The sequence below is a fragment of the Pinus tabuliformis genome, chromosome 4_2, assembly GCF_031772625.1.
Source record: "Pinus tabuliformis cultivar Carrire ecotype Pingquan chromosome 4_2, CPIR1, whole genome shotgun sequence".
Lineage (NCBI taxonomy): Eukaryota > Viridiplantae > Streptophyta > Pinopsida > Pinales > Pinaceae > Pinus > Pinus tabuliformis.
In genome coordinates, this window is record NC_142304.1 from 560,705,085 (window position 1) to 560,721,167 (window position 16,083).

The 16,083-nt window shown below is 32.6% G+C and overlaps 1 pseudogene; it reads right to left on the reverse strand.

The window, feature by feature from the left end:
• Positions 1-1,068: 1,068 nt before the first annotated feature.
• Positions 1,069-2,247, reverse strand: LOC149170498 (putative pentatricopeptide repeat-containing protein At3g23330 pseudogene; annotated as a pseudogene).
• Positions 2,248-16,083: the final 13,836 nt, after the last annotated feature.

Sequence of the window (16,083 nt, forward strand, 5' to 3'; positions counted from 1 at the left end):
CACAGGCAAAATTATTTACTAATCTCGCCCATCGATTTCTATATACAACTTGTACATGGCCTCTGTGGCCTCTCATAGGTGCTAGCGAAATGGTGCACGGGTTTGATTAATCCATGGTGTATTGCTAAATTCTTGTAAATGATTAACAGACGTTAAAAGTACTCAGGGGTTGATATTTCACATTTGCATAAACAAGCCCATACTCTGAAAGAATACTCAATATTTATTACAAGTACAATACAATGAAGTCGTACCAATTTTAGAGATTTTAATTCATATTGATTCATTTACAACAATTATTGAAGATAAATCTCATCTTGGTTGCAACTTTTCATTCTTCTCCAAGGGATTCACTCTGAAGTTACAAAAGGAAAAAGTATTTAGATTCTTCTGAATAGCGCATCATTTATATTGCCATCTAATAGGAGTTAGAAAAGGGAAAAAAATGCTTAGATTCTAGCGAATAGCACATCACTTAAAGTACATACATGGAAAACATTTCCTAGCCTTTTGATTACTGCTTGTTATTTTGAATGCCCTTTAGTTCAAAAAGATATCATCCATGCTAAAAATGGTGGCCATCTTTTGCACGAAATGAACAATTTCATCTGTAGTGAAAATAAGGGAGCTCTCTTCCTTATTAGATCCCCAACATCCTGTCCCCAAGTGTTGTTAGTCAAAACCGAGATATGCTTAAATATCGCTGCAAAAAGAATTTGTTGATTCAGCTCCTCGAGGATTTAATTTGAAGACTTCAATAACCTCCAACTATCATTTCGCTCTTCATACATCAATCATGAATATTTCCCCTCCATTAGAAAAGCTGCATTTGAATTTTACTCCATTTGGTAGGAGATATTGGTTTGATTTTCACTTTTTGGACCGTGAGTATTATTATTGATTTTTGGAGTTAACAGGTTCTTCCCAATGGCAAAGCCTTTTCCATAAAAAGGAATACCCTGCCCTTTAAACTTCATCTCTGATTATCCACAGCATGCGGGACAAATCATGCTGCAATGATCTGCTTAAAATTATTTTGTGACCATGGATTAGTTCCATCTTTTTATGTTATAGCGGGTGCAACCCATTTTGTGCAAGGAAAGCATGCACCTTCTTGTTGACTTCAATCCAACTGCATCCAGCCGTTGGTTTAATCCCCCTATCTTTCATGGTTTTTCTCAGCTTTTCAGTACCATCCCACCGGCCCACTGAAGCATAGATATTTGAGAGCACAACATAAGTTGCTGCATTTTTCCAATCCAACTCAAAAAGATGTTCTGCAGCGTATTCTCCTAACTCTGTATTGTTATGTATGATACAGGCACCAAGCAAACACCCCCAGACTGTAGCATCAGGGGTTATTGGCATTTTGCTTATCAAGTCTTTAACCTCTTCCAGGTTCCCAGCATGGCCAACAAGGTTAGCCATGCAGCCATAGTGTTCTATCACAGATTTTATTTGGTAACATTGACTCATAGAATTAAAGTACTTTCGGCCCTCATCCACTAGGCCTACATGACAGCATGCCGAAAACACATTGACGAAGGTAACACTATCCGGTTTCATACCAGATTGTTGCATTTCTTGAAATAGTTCCAGGGCCTCCTTGCCACATCCATGCATTGCATATCCTGCAATCATTGAATTCCATGAAATCACATCTTTTCCATGTATTTTGTCGAAAACATCATTTGCCTTGTCTATGCTTCCACATTTTGCATACATGTCCACAAGCACGTTACACAAAAATACATTGCACTGAAAACCACTTCTAATTATTTCTTCATGGATTTCAATGCCCTGTTCCAGAGCTTCCAAATTAGCGCATGCTGGGAGAACACTGGCAAAGGTTTTCGAATCTTGCTGCACTGCTGCTTGTTGCATCTGTCGAAAAATCTCTTGAGCTTCCATGTTGTGCCCATTTTGTGCATAACCTGCAATAATGGCGGTCCAGGATGCAACATTTCGTTGAGGCATTTTGTCAAACACTTTGCATGCACTGTCTATTCTCTCAAATTTTCCATACATGTCTACAAGGGCAGTTCCCACAAAGACATTAGATTCGAACCCACTTCTGATTACTTCTTGATGTATCTCTATACCCTGCTGCATAGTTCCCAAGTTCGCACACAATGGGAGAACACTCTCAAAAGTTTTTGCGTCCCGCTTAACGCCTGCCAGATGCATTTGTCCAAACATCTCCATGGCTTCCAAACTGAGTCCATTCTGCACATACACAACAATCATCACAGTCTAGGAGACTATATTACATTGGGGTATTTCTCTGAAAAGCTTCAATACCTCATCTATGTATCCATTGTGCAGGTATCCCCTAATCATGGCGTTCCAGGAAACAATATTTCGTTCAGGCATTTATCGCGTGCTTTCTCAACAATACCACATTTTTCATACATGTCCAAGAGGGCAGTGCCTACAAAAACATCATACTGAAACCCTCGTCTGCTTATGGCCTCATGAACTTCCTCGAGGGTTTCCAAGGTGTTACATGCAGGAAGAACACCGGTAAAGGTGAATTGATCGGGTTGAATTTCACTCTGTTTTTTCATTTGACGAAACAGAACCAAAGCTTCCTGGGAAAATCCATGTCTGGCATATGCTGAAATCATGGCATTCCACGAAAAGGCGTCTCGTGTTGTCATCTGGTCAAACACTCGTCGAGAATCCTCCGGGCTCCCGCACGTAGCATACATAGTGATAAGAGTGTTAAGTAAGAATCTATCTCTGACAAAACCCCTCTGATGCATTTGGGCGTGGAATATTTTGCCGCCCGATAAGGCCTTAAGCTTAACGCAGCCCTGCGGGAGAGAAACACATGCACTTCTATCTACAACGTTGTCGGTAGCATGCAAGAATCCGAGGGCGTCTTTTAGCAGGCCCACTTCACGTAGTGTTACCCCATTCTGTACAGATGGAGTGTTTGTGTTAGCTCCTGTTTCAAGTACAACAATGGAAGACTGCCTAGCTTGAAGATTAAGCATGAACCCTATGAGCATTACAGTCTTCTTCTTTTTTTGGTTTCTTAATGGCTGTCTCCTTAGCAAACTGTTCATCTAAATATGTTAAAGTTCAAATCTATGGCATCCCTACTCCATAAATCTGCCGAATATAGGCGGATTTATTTCAAATTCGAGAACGATGAAAACGACACCGATCAAATGAAAAATATTTTACTGCTGCGTTCATTGCCATAAACTCCACTAAGAATTCAAATGTACTCTACGTGTAACTTCTCTGTAAAAAGCGCAGCACAGATATCGAGCCAAGTTATTTTAAGGGTATTTTAATGTTTTAAACTTTTTTTTATTAAATTAGACAACTGATTTTTGTTCAATCGTCTAACAAAAGATCTAACGGATACGATTAGGATAGAAGGGCATTTGGGGGAGTTCATTTCAGAGGGAAACACCTTACGGCATAAAAATGAACGGATTAATACTAAAACCCCAAGAGAATAATGTTAAATCTAACAAACTAATATTATAAACCTAAAGTATATAAACCCTAAGACAAATATTATAAACATTAAAATAAACATGATCGACCATCATTGGTTTTCATATTGAGACAATACTTATCACAATTCCATATCGGACCATGGTCAACATCATTATAAACCATGTTTGACTAAGGAATAATAAACCCAAGCGATTGATATTAGAAACTCAAGGGATTAATGCTAAAAGCCCAGGGGATTATCAACTTAAGGAATTCTTAATATTAAAAATTTGAAGAATGAAGAAACTTAAGAATTTGATATTATAAACCTTAGGAGTTAATAAACCCAAGGGAAAAATATTAGAAACCCAAGCGATCAAAAATGGCAAGCGATCAATATTAAAAACATAAGGGATTAATAGGAATTAATTTTTGAAACCCAATGCATTGATCAACCCACGTGACTATGAATATTATAAAACTAAGGGATCAACAAACCCAAGCAATTGTTAATATTATGAAAGAAACATGTTAATAAATTGAAGGGATAAAATTGTAAATGTAAGGGATTAATATTAAGCCTTAGGTCTATTATTTAAACCTTAATATTGGGGATTAATAAACAAAAGGGAATAAATGATAAAAAGAAGGAATTATTAATATTACAAACTTAAGGAAGAAATAAACATAATCGTTTAATATTTTAAACCCAAGGAAATAGTAAACCGAACCTAAGCCCTAAATCCATGGCATCAATATTATAAACATAAATAATGCTATAACACAAAAAATAATAAAAAAACATAAACCAAAACCAATATAAGAACCACATTGTAAACCACTAAGCATTAAAACACAATAAATCACCATTACATTAATAATGACACATTTTTATCACTAAATTATAAGCAATAAATAAATTTAAAGCCATAAATACATTGATATCAATACATGAATGTATTAATAGCATAAATCTCAAGAATATTGATATAAACACCTAGAACATGAAATCCCAACAACAATATTATAAATGTAAACAATATTTTAATTTATGAAAGACGTGAACAAAGTGAAGGGATCCACACAAAAGACCACGACAATCACAAATGCAAGAGAATGATATAAAATAGTAACAATGCCATTGGATAAAAGCAACATAAATGAAAAAAACACATCTAAATTGCACACATTGGATTTAAAGAAGAACAACATAATAGGACATTTTAAGACCAAAGATATCTATTTTGTACATAAAACAACAACGAGAAAAAAAAATCAATTTAACAAACATTGCAAACACAGAAAGAACATTGAGTCTTAACATTTATTTTTTGTCTTTACATCAAATACTTCCACTACAAGATTGAACTTGAAACACTCCATCAAAAGTTATCTATGGAGCGGCTCTTCAAAACAGAACCAGACCGATGACGAAAACAGTACCAATTCAAATCAACGGGATAATGATCATGATACTTAACACTTTCCAACCAATTCCTTCTTGTTCTCCTCCCATACTCCCTCTCGTGCACATGTTTCGAATATTTTACATGTTTTTTCATTTGATCTAGCTCATGAATATGATCATGAATAAAACAGGATGGAACCCATGTTTTCTATCCAACTTGTTTCGAAGATAGGAAGGAAAGCTTATAGCTCTATCAATATCATGTATTGTTCTGGAATAATACATGACATCATTATTGTCCATATCTACATTTGAAAGACAGAAAAACAAAAGAAAAATCAATAAAGACATGCACAAATAAATAAGCACACACACACACACACACACACATAGACATATATATGTATGTATATACATAAAACCTAACACCCCATTTGTATTTATGTTAAAAAACTTAATGTTATAGTGTTACGTGAAAAAAAACAATCTAGTGTTACATGAACCAAATGATAGAAAAATTTCTACAAATATAAGCGTCGTTTCACAATACAATAGAAAAAACCATGGAAATAGAATAAAACCATGGCCAATATTCAAAACCTCCATTTCTTCATTTCATGATGTAATATGAATCCACAATATTAATATAAATATAAAATATAAAATATATAGGTTCAAATCTAGAATAAGGTATATATATGGCCAAAATGTTTGAAGTGGTGAACGGCTAGTAGATCTGATCCATCTCGTTGCTAAACTATAGATGATGGCCGACATGCTTCAATGATATCTTAGTAAGCTATTCCATATATATATATATATATATATATATATATATATATATATATATATATATATATATATATATATATATATATATATATATATATATATATATATATATATATATATATATATATATATATATATATATATATATCTATATAAGACCAACTGCTATCTACCAAAACTGGTTGGTTAGAAGCCAAAAGAAAACCCTGGAAGGTCCAACTTGGGGTGGTTAGCGAAAACTACAAATCTCTTAGCCTTCTTAACAAACTGTGTAGAGTTTCTTGGAGTGGATTCAATGGTCACTATGAAAAAGATTAATAGATATGAAAGAAATATCTCAATATGGTGTCTACTTACTATAGTTGGTGCAATTTCTAAACCACTGCATGTTATTATTCCAGAAGATACATATGGTGATAATGTATATAATACTCGTAGCTGCTATATACTATAGTAGGCATATTTCTTGAATGAGTCGAACCACCAACATAAGGTAAATAGGTTAGGTCCAATAGGTAAGGTACCTAGTGCTAATGCTATCTGGTAGATCAGTCAACAAACAGAAACCACTTCAAGAACAAAGCTAGGCATGTTAGTCATGGACCACTCGAGGATTTAATCCAATGCATTGGTGTTGATTATTGCTACTCACTTATCTTAGAAGCACCAGATGGGATGAATGGTCCATTAGCGAAGAGGGTTTCCCTAGCTATATATGTTGAACTTCCAACCTAATTGGATTCATTATAGCGAGAAAGAACCCTTAGGTAGATATCTAGAACTTCCTCTTATATTGTTGAACTGCTGCATGACTATATTATTATCCATAAGAGAGCGAGACAAGCTTCACACATTGCTAAGAGATTATTCACACTTGTCTTTAGAAATATCTTAGGAGGACTCTTGCTATTATCCCTTTACCCTTGATTTACCTTTACTAAAGATGTTCCCATACAGCCTAAGAAGGAGAGGAAAGAGGAGGAATGACTGCTATGATCGCTTACCTTATAAGCACTAGATAGATAAAACAATTTTACCCTTGACTTTATTTAATGCTAAATTACTAGGAAATGGGAGGGATGGAGTGCTCCCCAACTTTATGAATGTTAGTAGGTGCATAAGGGGCATCTATTAAACATTCTCTTAAAAGCACGTATCAGAATGGGATCAAACTACCTTACTCTTATATTTACCCCTCACCCTAGGATGATGGATGGAGTCTTGCACAAACCATTTCATTATCCGTCGTATACCTAGATTGGGCATAAATAAACTCAAAGATTTGTGCTTTGAGGATGGCTTCATCTTGTGTCTAAGCAAATTTCATGGCCACATCTATCAAGATTTTTAGAAGGAGGTAAATTTTCTCTATGAATCAAGCACAATAAAGAAGGTTTTAGAGTTTTTTAGGTGTTGTAAGGCCGAAATACCATAAGGGAGAGGATTCCCCTGGTAGGGATCTCAATTAAGGGAGAGGAATGAGGGAAAGAAGAAACGACTCAACAACTCCTTCTATCACTAGCCATTGAGCTAATAAGCTATGACCTAACCTAATAGGGCTGTGATGTTGTTACCGAATGTGGACCATCGCTAGCTAACTAACCTACCATGTAATAAAACTTACCACTGATTAACCAATACTGATTAACCCTACCGCCATTGCTCAAGCTATCGAGAAAGCTCGCATATTCATGCTTCTGCTTTGGATGACCTATGATTGGTGTTGGATTTCAAACAATAAGCTCTCGATTAGGAACTGTAGAAAGAGAGGCTACTCACTCTCGATTATATATAGTAGTATGCGTTGCTTTCACTCGTTCAAACATATTGCCTATGTCTCCACGGATCAAAATAGGCAGCCATCTAGCAATGCTAGTAACGGAAGATAACAATCAGAATGACAACAAAAGAAAGAGCTATCGAGGAGAGAGTTTCTCAATTAAGCGCAAAAGTCACAGCTAGTAATAGCTTACCGAACAGCGAGGGAAGTGATAGCTACTCGACATTATAGCCAATAGATACAAGGGATCATAGATACCTTATAACCATGCTAAATTCCTTGCTAACCATCCATCTAGTATAGTGTGTCACATAGATAGCAGGAAAGAATAGAAGGAGGGGTGAAGGCAGCAACAGGGATGGGGACACCACCAGCAGGCAGAGATATAGGAGAGGCCGAGACGATTTAAGAAGAAGCAAAGGTGAAAGCTTTTCTTCCCCAATCAAAAACTAAATTCAAATGCCCATTACTTTGTCTTGTTTCTCTAGTCAAACACTCCATGCCTTATCAAGGTGTGTCTATTTGGCTAGATAAAATAACCTAATATGTGTTTGGGTTATTAGGTTCAATGCCCTTATACATGTCTGGTTGGATTTATAAAATGACCCAAGTGCTAATTGTTTTCTTAGTCAAATGCTCCATGACCATAACCTACCTTAGGTAATATAAATTATACCACCTGCAGGCAGATAATAGTTAACCTATGATGTTCGGATTGGTAGAAACAATGTTACTAGCTCCTAGCTTAATTTGGTGGGTTACATAGATGACGCGCTTTCTAGCTTGGATTACTTTATGGCTATGGGTGGGTCTATAGGATCCACTGAGTCAACTGCTTTATTGACTGGGTCAACTAGTTCTGCCTTTGCTCCCTTTGTCCTTGCCCTTTGAATTGGCTTGATTGCATGACTTGCTGGCAAAAATTGACATATATGAGGCTAGGTAGATTGGGAGACTCGTATCAGGATTTGCGGATGGGATTGGTATCGACATAGCATTCAGGATTTGCTTCACTATTTCGATTGGATTTGTTTCTCTGTTGTTGATGCAAGAGGTGCAATTGGTTGATGAGGTTGGGGTAGGAAATTAGTGAATAAACATCGAGATTGGAATGTGGATTGCATCTAATTTTCGTGATCTATTCGCTAGCTTCAGGTTGTTCGCTTGCTTGGGGTTGGTAGGTTTTATTGAATTCATCGAGTGGTAAAGTCCGAATGCACAGTGGTTCGACTCATTTTTATGCCATTGGGCGGTGAAAATCTACCTATGTCGGTAGCAAATAACTATGAACCAGAAAAATCTAGGTCAATCAAGTGATCGAACATAGCTGGGAATGTGTTGTGGTTTAGATCTGTGCACAATTTGCGTGAGACGTGTAAAGTTGCTTGATGGCTTTGACGATTTATAGGAACCACATTTACCAATGTGGTTGACATATGCCGATAGGCTTATATCAACCACATTAATAATTATTATGGGTATTCTTTTAAACACCAACTATTTAAGTTTATTAATAACTATATAAATATTAACAACCATATTACTATATATATATATATATATATATATATATATATATATATATTATATGAATATTATATGAATATTATAATAATATAATATAAACTCATAGTATTAGTAATATTAATTAATAATAAGAATAGCTCATAATAATATTAGATTATCATTATATTATTAAAAAAATATAATAATATAGTTATTATTATATTATATAATAATAATAATTAATAATAATAACTTATTATAATATTATAATAATATTATATTATCATTATATTATTATAATAATATACAAATATAATTATTATTATTATTATTATTATAATTATGATTATTATTGTATTATTATAACAATAATTTAAAATAATAATAATAATCACAATTATATTGAATTATTATTATAATAATATTATTAGCTCATAATAACAACTATGATCCAATAATAATTAGAATTGTGATAACTAAATTATTGTTTGTAATTTTTTAAAGGCCAACTATTTATGATAATTAATAACAATATAAATAGTAAGAATGATATTCTTATATATTTATATATTTATGATTAGTATATTAATATTATTATAATAATATAAAATCATAATAAGGCTACCAATATTAGTTAATAATAATAATAATAATTATTATTATTATTATTCTTAGGTTTTACTAATTCAACCATGTTTGTTTTAGTATTTTTAAGATTTATCTTAGGAGTTGTATACATTGGGACGATAATGTTAGTCCCTTTTGTTTGTTATTACCCAAAGGGCTAATACTAAAATCCCAAGGGATTATGAAGTAACTGAAATAATATTAAACAAAAGGGACTAATATTATAGACACAAGGAATTAGTGAACCCAATTGATAAATATTAAAAACCTAAGGTATCAAGAAGCTGAAGGAATTGGCATTACAAACACAAGAGATTAATGAAGATGACCATGATTGATATTATAAACCCTAGTTAATAATAAACCCAAAGGATTAATACTAAAATCCCAAGGGATTATGAACCCAAGGAAATAATATTAAACCCAAGGGACTAGTATTATAAACACAACATTGGTAAAACCTAATATAAATATTAGAAAGAATAAAATAAACATGGTTTATTTTCATGGTGAGACAATCCTTGTCACAATGTGACATTCAACCATGGTCGACCATGGTTGTCTATGATTTACAATTGTTGACCATGATCGATAATATAAACCTAAGGGAATAATAAACCCAAGGGATTGATATTATAAACCTAAAGGAATGATAAAACTAAGGGAGTAATACTAAAATGCCAAGGGATTATGAACCCAAGGGAATAATATTAAATACATGGGACTAATATTATAAACCCAACATTGTTAAACCCAAATATAAACACTACAAACACTAAAACAAATATGGTTTATTTAGATGGTGAGACAATCGTTGTCACAATGTGATATTCAAACATGGTTGACAATGGTATTCTATGATCGACAATGGTTGACCATGATTGATATTCTAAACCCAAAGGAATAATAAAAGGAAGGGATTAATACTAAAATCCCAAGGGATCATGGACCGATGAGAATAATATTAAACCCATGGGACTGAAATTATAAACCCAACATTCCTAAACCGAAATATGAATACTACAAACACTAAAAAAAACATAGTTTATTTTGATGGTGAGACAATCCTTGTCACAATGCGACATTCAAACATGTTTGACCATGTTTGGCTATGATTTATATTATAAGCCTAAGGGAATAAAAAACCCAAAGGATTGATATTATAAATGCAAATGAATAATAAACGCAAGGGATTAATACTAAAACCCCAAGGAATTATGAACCCAAGGGAATAGTATTAATCCCAAGGGACTAATATTGTAAACCCAACGTTGGTAAACCCTAATATAAATATTAGAAAGACTAGAATAAACATGGTTTATTTTCATGGTGAGACAATCCTTGCCACAATGTGACATTCAAACATGGTTGACCATGGTTGTCTATGATTGACGATGGTTGACCATGATTGATATTATAAACCTAATGGAATAATAAACCCAATGGATTGATATTATAAACCTAAAGGAATAATAAAACTAAGGGATTAATACTAAAACCCCAAGGGATTATGAACCGATGGGAATAATATTAAACCCATGGGACTAATATTATAAACCCAACATTGGTAAAACCAAATTTAAATACTACAACATAGTTTATTTTGATGGTGAGACAATGCTTGTCACATGATTGATATTCTAAACCCAAAGGGATAATCAAACGAAAGGATTAATACTAAAACCCCAAGGTATTATGAACCGAAGGGAATAATATTAAACCCATGGGACTAATATTATAAACCCAACATTTGTAAACCCAAATATAAATACTACAAACACTAAAATAAACATAGTTTATTTTGATGGTGAGACAATCCTTGCACAATGCAACATTTAAACATGGTTGACAATGGCTCACCATGATTGATATTATAAACCTAAGGGAATAATAAACACAAGGGATTGATACTAAAATCCAAGGGAATAATATTAAACCCAAGGGACTAATATTATAAACCCAACATTCATAAACGCAAATATAAATATTACAAAGACTAAAAAAACATGATTTATTTTGATGGCAAGACAATCCTTATCACAATGTGACATTCAACCATGGTTGACCATGGTTGACCATGATTTATAGTATAAACCTAAGGGAATAATAAACCCAAGGGATTGATATTAAACCCCAAATGAATAATAAACTCAAGGGATTAATGCTAAAAACCTACGGGATTATGAACCCAAGAGAATAATATTAAACCTAAGGGACTAATATTATAGACTCAACATTCGTAAACCCAAATGTAAATATTACAAAGACCTAAATAAACATGATTTATTTTCATGGAGAGACAATATTTGTCAAAATGGGACATTCAACCATGGGGCTAATATGGTATACTCAAATATAAATATTACAAACACTAAAATAAACATGGTTTATTTCCATGGTGAGGAAATATTTGTCAAAATGTAACAGTCAACAATGGGACTAATATTATAATCCCAACATTGGTAAACCCAAATATAAATACTACAAACACTAAAATAGACATGATTTCTTTTTACGGAGAGACAATCCTTGTCAAAATGCCACATTCAAACATGGTTGACCGTGATTGATATTATAAACCTAAGGGAATAATAAGCCCAAGGGATTGATATTATAAACCCAAATGAATAATAAACCTATGGGATTAATACTAAAACCCCAAGGGATTGTGAACCCAAGGGAATAATATTAAACCCAAGGGTCTAATAGTATAAACCCAACGTTTGTAAACCCAAATATAAATATTACAAAGACTAAAATAAGCATGATTTATTTTCATGGTGAGACAATCCTTGTCACAATGTGACAGTCAACCATGGTTGATCATGGTTGGCTATGATTTGCAATGGTTGACCAGGATTGATATTATAAACCTAAGGGAATAATAAACCCAAGGGATTGATATTATAAACCCAAAGGAATAATAAAATTAAGTGATTAATATTAATACCCCAAGGGATTATGAACCGAAGGGAATAATATTAAACCCATGAGACTAATATTATAAACCCAACATTGATAAACCCAAATATAATTACTACAAACACTAAAATAAACATGGTTTATTTTGATGGTGAGACAATCCCTGTTATAATGCGACATTCAAACATGGTTGACCATGTTTGGGTATGATTGAAAATGGTTGACCATGATTGATATTATAAATCCAAGTTATTTACACTATAAACCCAAGTTATTTAGATTATAAACCCAAGGGATTAATACTATAACCCCAAGGGATTATGAACCCAAGGGAATAACATTAATCATAAGGGACTAATATTATAAACCCAACATTTGTAAACCCAAATGTATATATATATACATATTAGAAAGACTAAAATAAACATGATTTATTCATGGTGATACAATCGCTGTGACAATGTGAAATTCAACCATTGTTGACCATGATTGATATTATAAACCTGAGTGAATAATAAACCCAAGGGATTGATATTATAAACCCAAATGAATATTAAAAACAAGGGATTAATACTAAAACCCCAAGGGATTATGAACCCAATGGAATAATATTAAACCCAAGGGACTAATATAATAAACCAAACATTCGTAAACCTAAATATAAATATTACAAACACTAAAATAAACATGATTTATTTTCATGGTGAGACAATCCTTGTAACAATGTGACATTCAAGCATGGTTGACCATGGTTGGCTATGATTGACTATTGTTTAGCATGATCGACATTACAAACCTAAGTGGATAATAAACGCAATGGATTAATATGAAAAACCCAAAGGAATAATAAAATGAAGGGATTAATACTAAAACTACAAGGGATTATGAACCCAAGGGAATAATATTAAACCTAAGGACTAATATTATAAACCAAACATATAAAAACCCTAAGACAAATATTATAAAAATTAAAATAAACATCATTGACCATCATTGATTTTCATATTGAGACAATCCTTATCACAGTTCCATGTTGGACCATGGTCGACATCATAATAAATCATGTTTGACTCGGGAATAATAAACCCAATGGATTCATATAATAAGGCCAAGGGATTATTATTTATTTTCATGGTGAGACAATCCTTGTCGTAATGTGACATTCAAGCATGGTTGACCATGGTTTTCTATGATTGACAATGGTTAATCATGATTGATATTCTAAACCCAAAGGAATAATAAAACGAAGGGAATAATACTAAAACCCCAAGGGATTATGAACCGACCGGAATAATATTAAACCCATGGCACTAATATTATAAACCCAACATTGGTAAACCCAAATTTAAATACTACAAACACTAAAATAAACATAGTTTATTTTGATGTTTAGACAATCCTTGTCACATGATTGATATTCTTAACCCAAAGGAATAATAAATTGAATGGATTAATACTAAAACCCCAAGGGATTATGAACCGAAGGGAATAATATTAAACCTGTGGGACCAATATTATAAACCCAACATTGGTAAACCCAAATATAAATACTACAAACACTAAAACAAACATAGTTTATTTTGATGGTGAGACAATCCTTGTCACAATGCGACATTCAAACATGGTTGACCATGTTTGTCTATGATTTATATTATAAAACCAAGGGAATAATAAACCCAAGGGATTGATATAATAAACCCAAAGGAATAAGAAACCCAAGGGATTGACACTAAAACCTCAAGGGATTATGAACCCAAGGACTTATTAATATTAAAAGTTTGAAGAATGAAGAAACCCTAGAATTTGATATTATAAACCTAAGGAATTAATAAACCCAAGGGAAAAATATTAGAAACCCAAGGGATCAAAAATGGCAAGGGATCAATATTAAAATAGAAGGGATTAATAGGAATTAATTTTTTAAACTCGACGGTTTGATCAACACAAGTGACTGTGAATATTATAAACCTAAGGGATCAATAAACCCTAGGGATTGTTAATATTATGAAAGCAACATGTTAATAAATTGAAGGGATAAACATTGTAAATGGAAGGGATTAATATTAAACCTTAGGACTATTATTTAAACCTTAATATTGGGGATTAATAAACCAAATGGAATAAATGATAAACCGAAGGAATTATTAATATTACAAACTTAAGGAACAAATAAACCTAATCATTCAATATTATAAACCCAAGGAAATAGTAAACCGAACCTAAGCCCTAAAACCACGGCATCAATATTATAAACATAAATAATGCTATAGCACAAAATGATAATAGAAAACATAAACCAAAACCAATATAAGAACCACATTTCAAACCATAAGGCATTAAAACATGGTAAATCATCATTACGTTAATAATAACACATTTAGATCACTACATTATGAACAATAAATAAATTTTAAGCCATAAATACATTGATATCAATACATGAAAGTATTAATAGTATAAATATCAAGAATATTGATATAAACACCTAGAACATGAAATCCCAACAACAATATTATAAATGTAAACAATATTTTCATTTATGAAAGACGTGAACAAAGTGAAGGGATCCACACAAAAGACCACAACAATCACAAATGCAAGAGAAAGATATAAAACAGTAACACTGCCATTGGAGCAAAGCAACATAAATGCAAAAAACAAAACTAAATTGCACACATTGGATTTAAAGAAGAACAACATAATAGGACATTTTAAGAGCATAGATATACAATTTTGTACATAAAAACAACAATGAGAAAAAAATTTCAATTTAACCAACATTGCAACCACAGAAAGAATATTGAACCTTAACATATATTTTTTCTTTTCTTTACATCAAATAATTCCACTACAAAATTGAAGTTGAAACACTCCATCAAAAGTCATATATGGAGCAGCCTCTTTAAAAACACAACCAGACTGATAACGAAGGTAGCACCAATTAAAATCAACAGGATTATGATCATGATACTTAACACTTTCCAACCAATTCCTTCTTTTTCTCCTCCTAGACTCCCTCTGATGCATATGTTTCAAGTATTTTACATGTGTTTTCATTTGATCTAGCTCACAAACATGATCATTAATAAAAGTAGGATGGAACCCATGTTTTGTATCAAACTTGTTCAAAAGAGAGGAAATAAAGCTTATAGCTCCAACAATATCGCATATTGTTCTGGAATAATATATGACATCATTATTGTCCATATCTACATTTGAAAGACACAAAAACAAAAGCAAAATCAACAAAGACATGCAAAAATAAATAAGCATACACACACACACACACACACACACACACACACACACACACACACACACACACACACACACACACACACACACACACACACACATATATATATATATATATATATATATATGTATATACATAAAACCTAACACCCCATTTATATTTATGTGAAAAAACTTAATGTTATAGTGGTAAATGAAAAAAAAAATATAGTGTTACATGAACCAAATGATATAAACATATCTAAAAATATAAGCCTCATTTCATAATACAATAGAAAAAAACATGGAAATACAATAAAACAGTGGCCAATATTCAAAAAATGAATATTGGCCATGG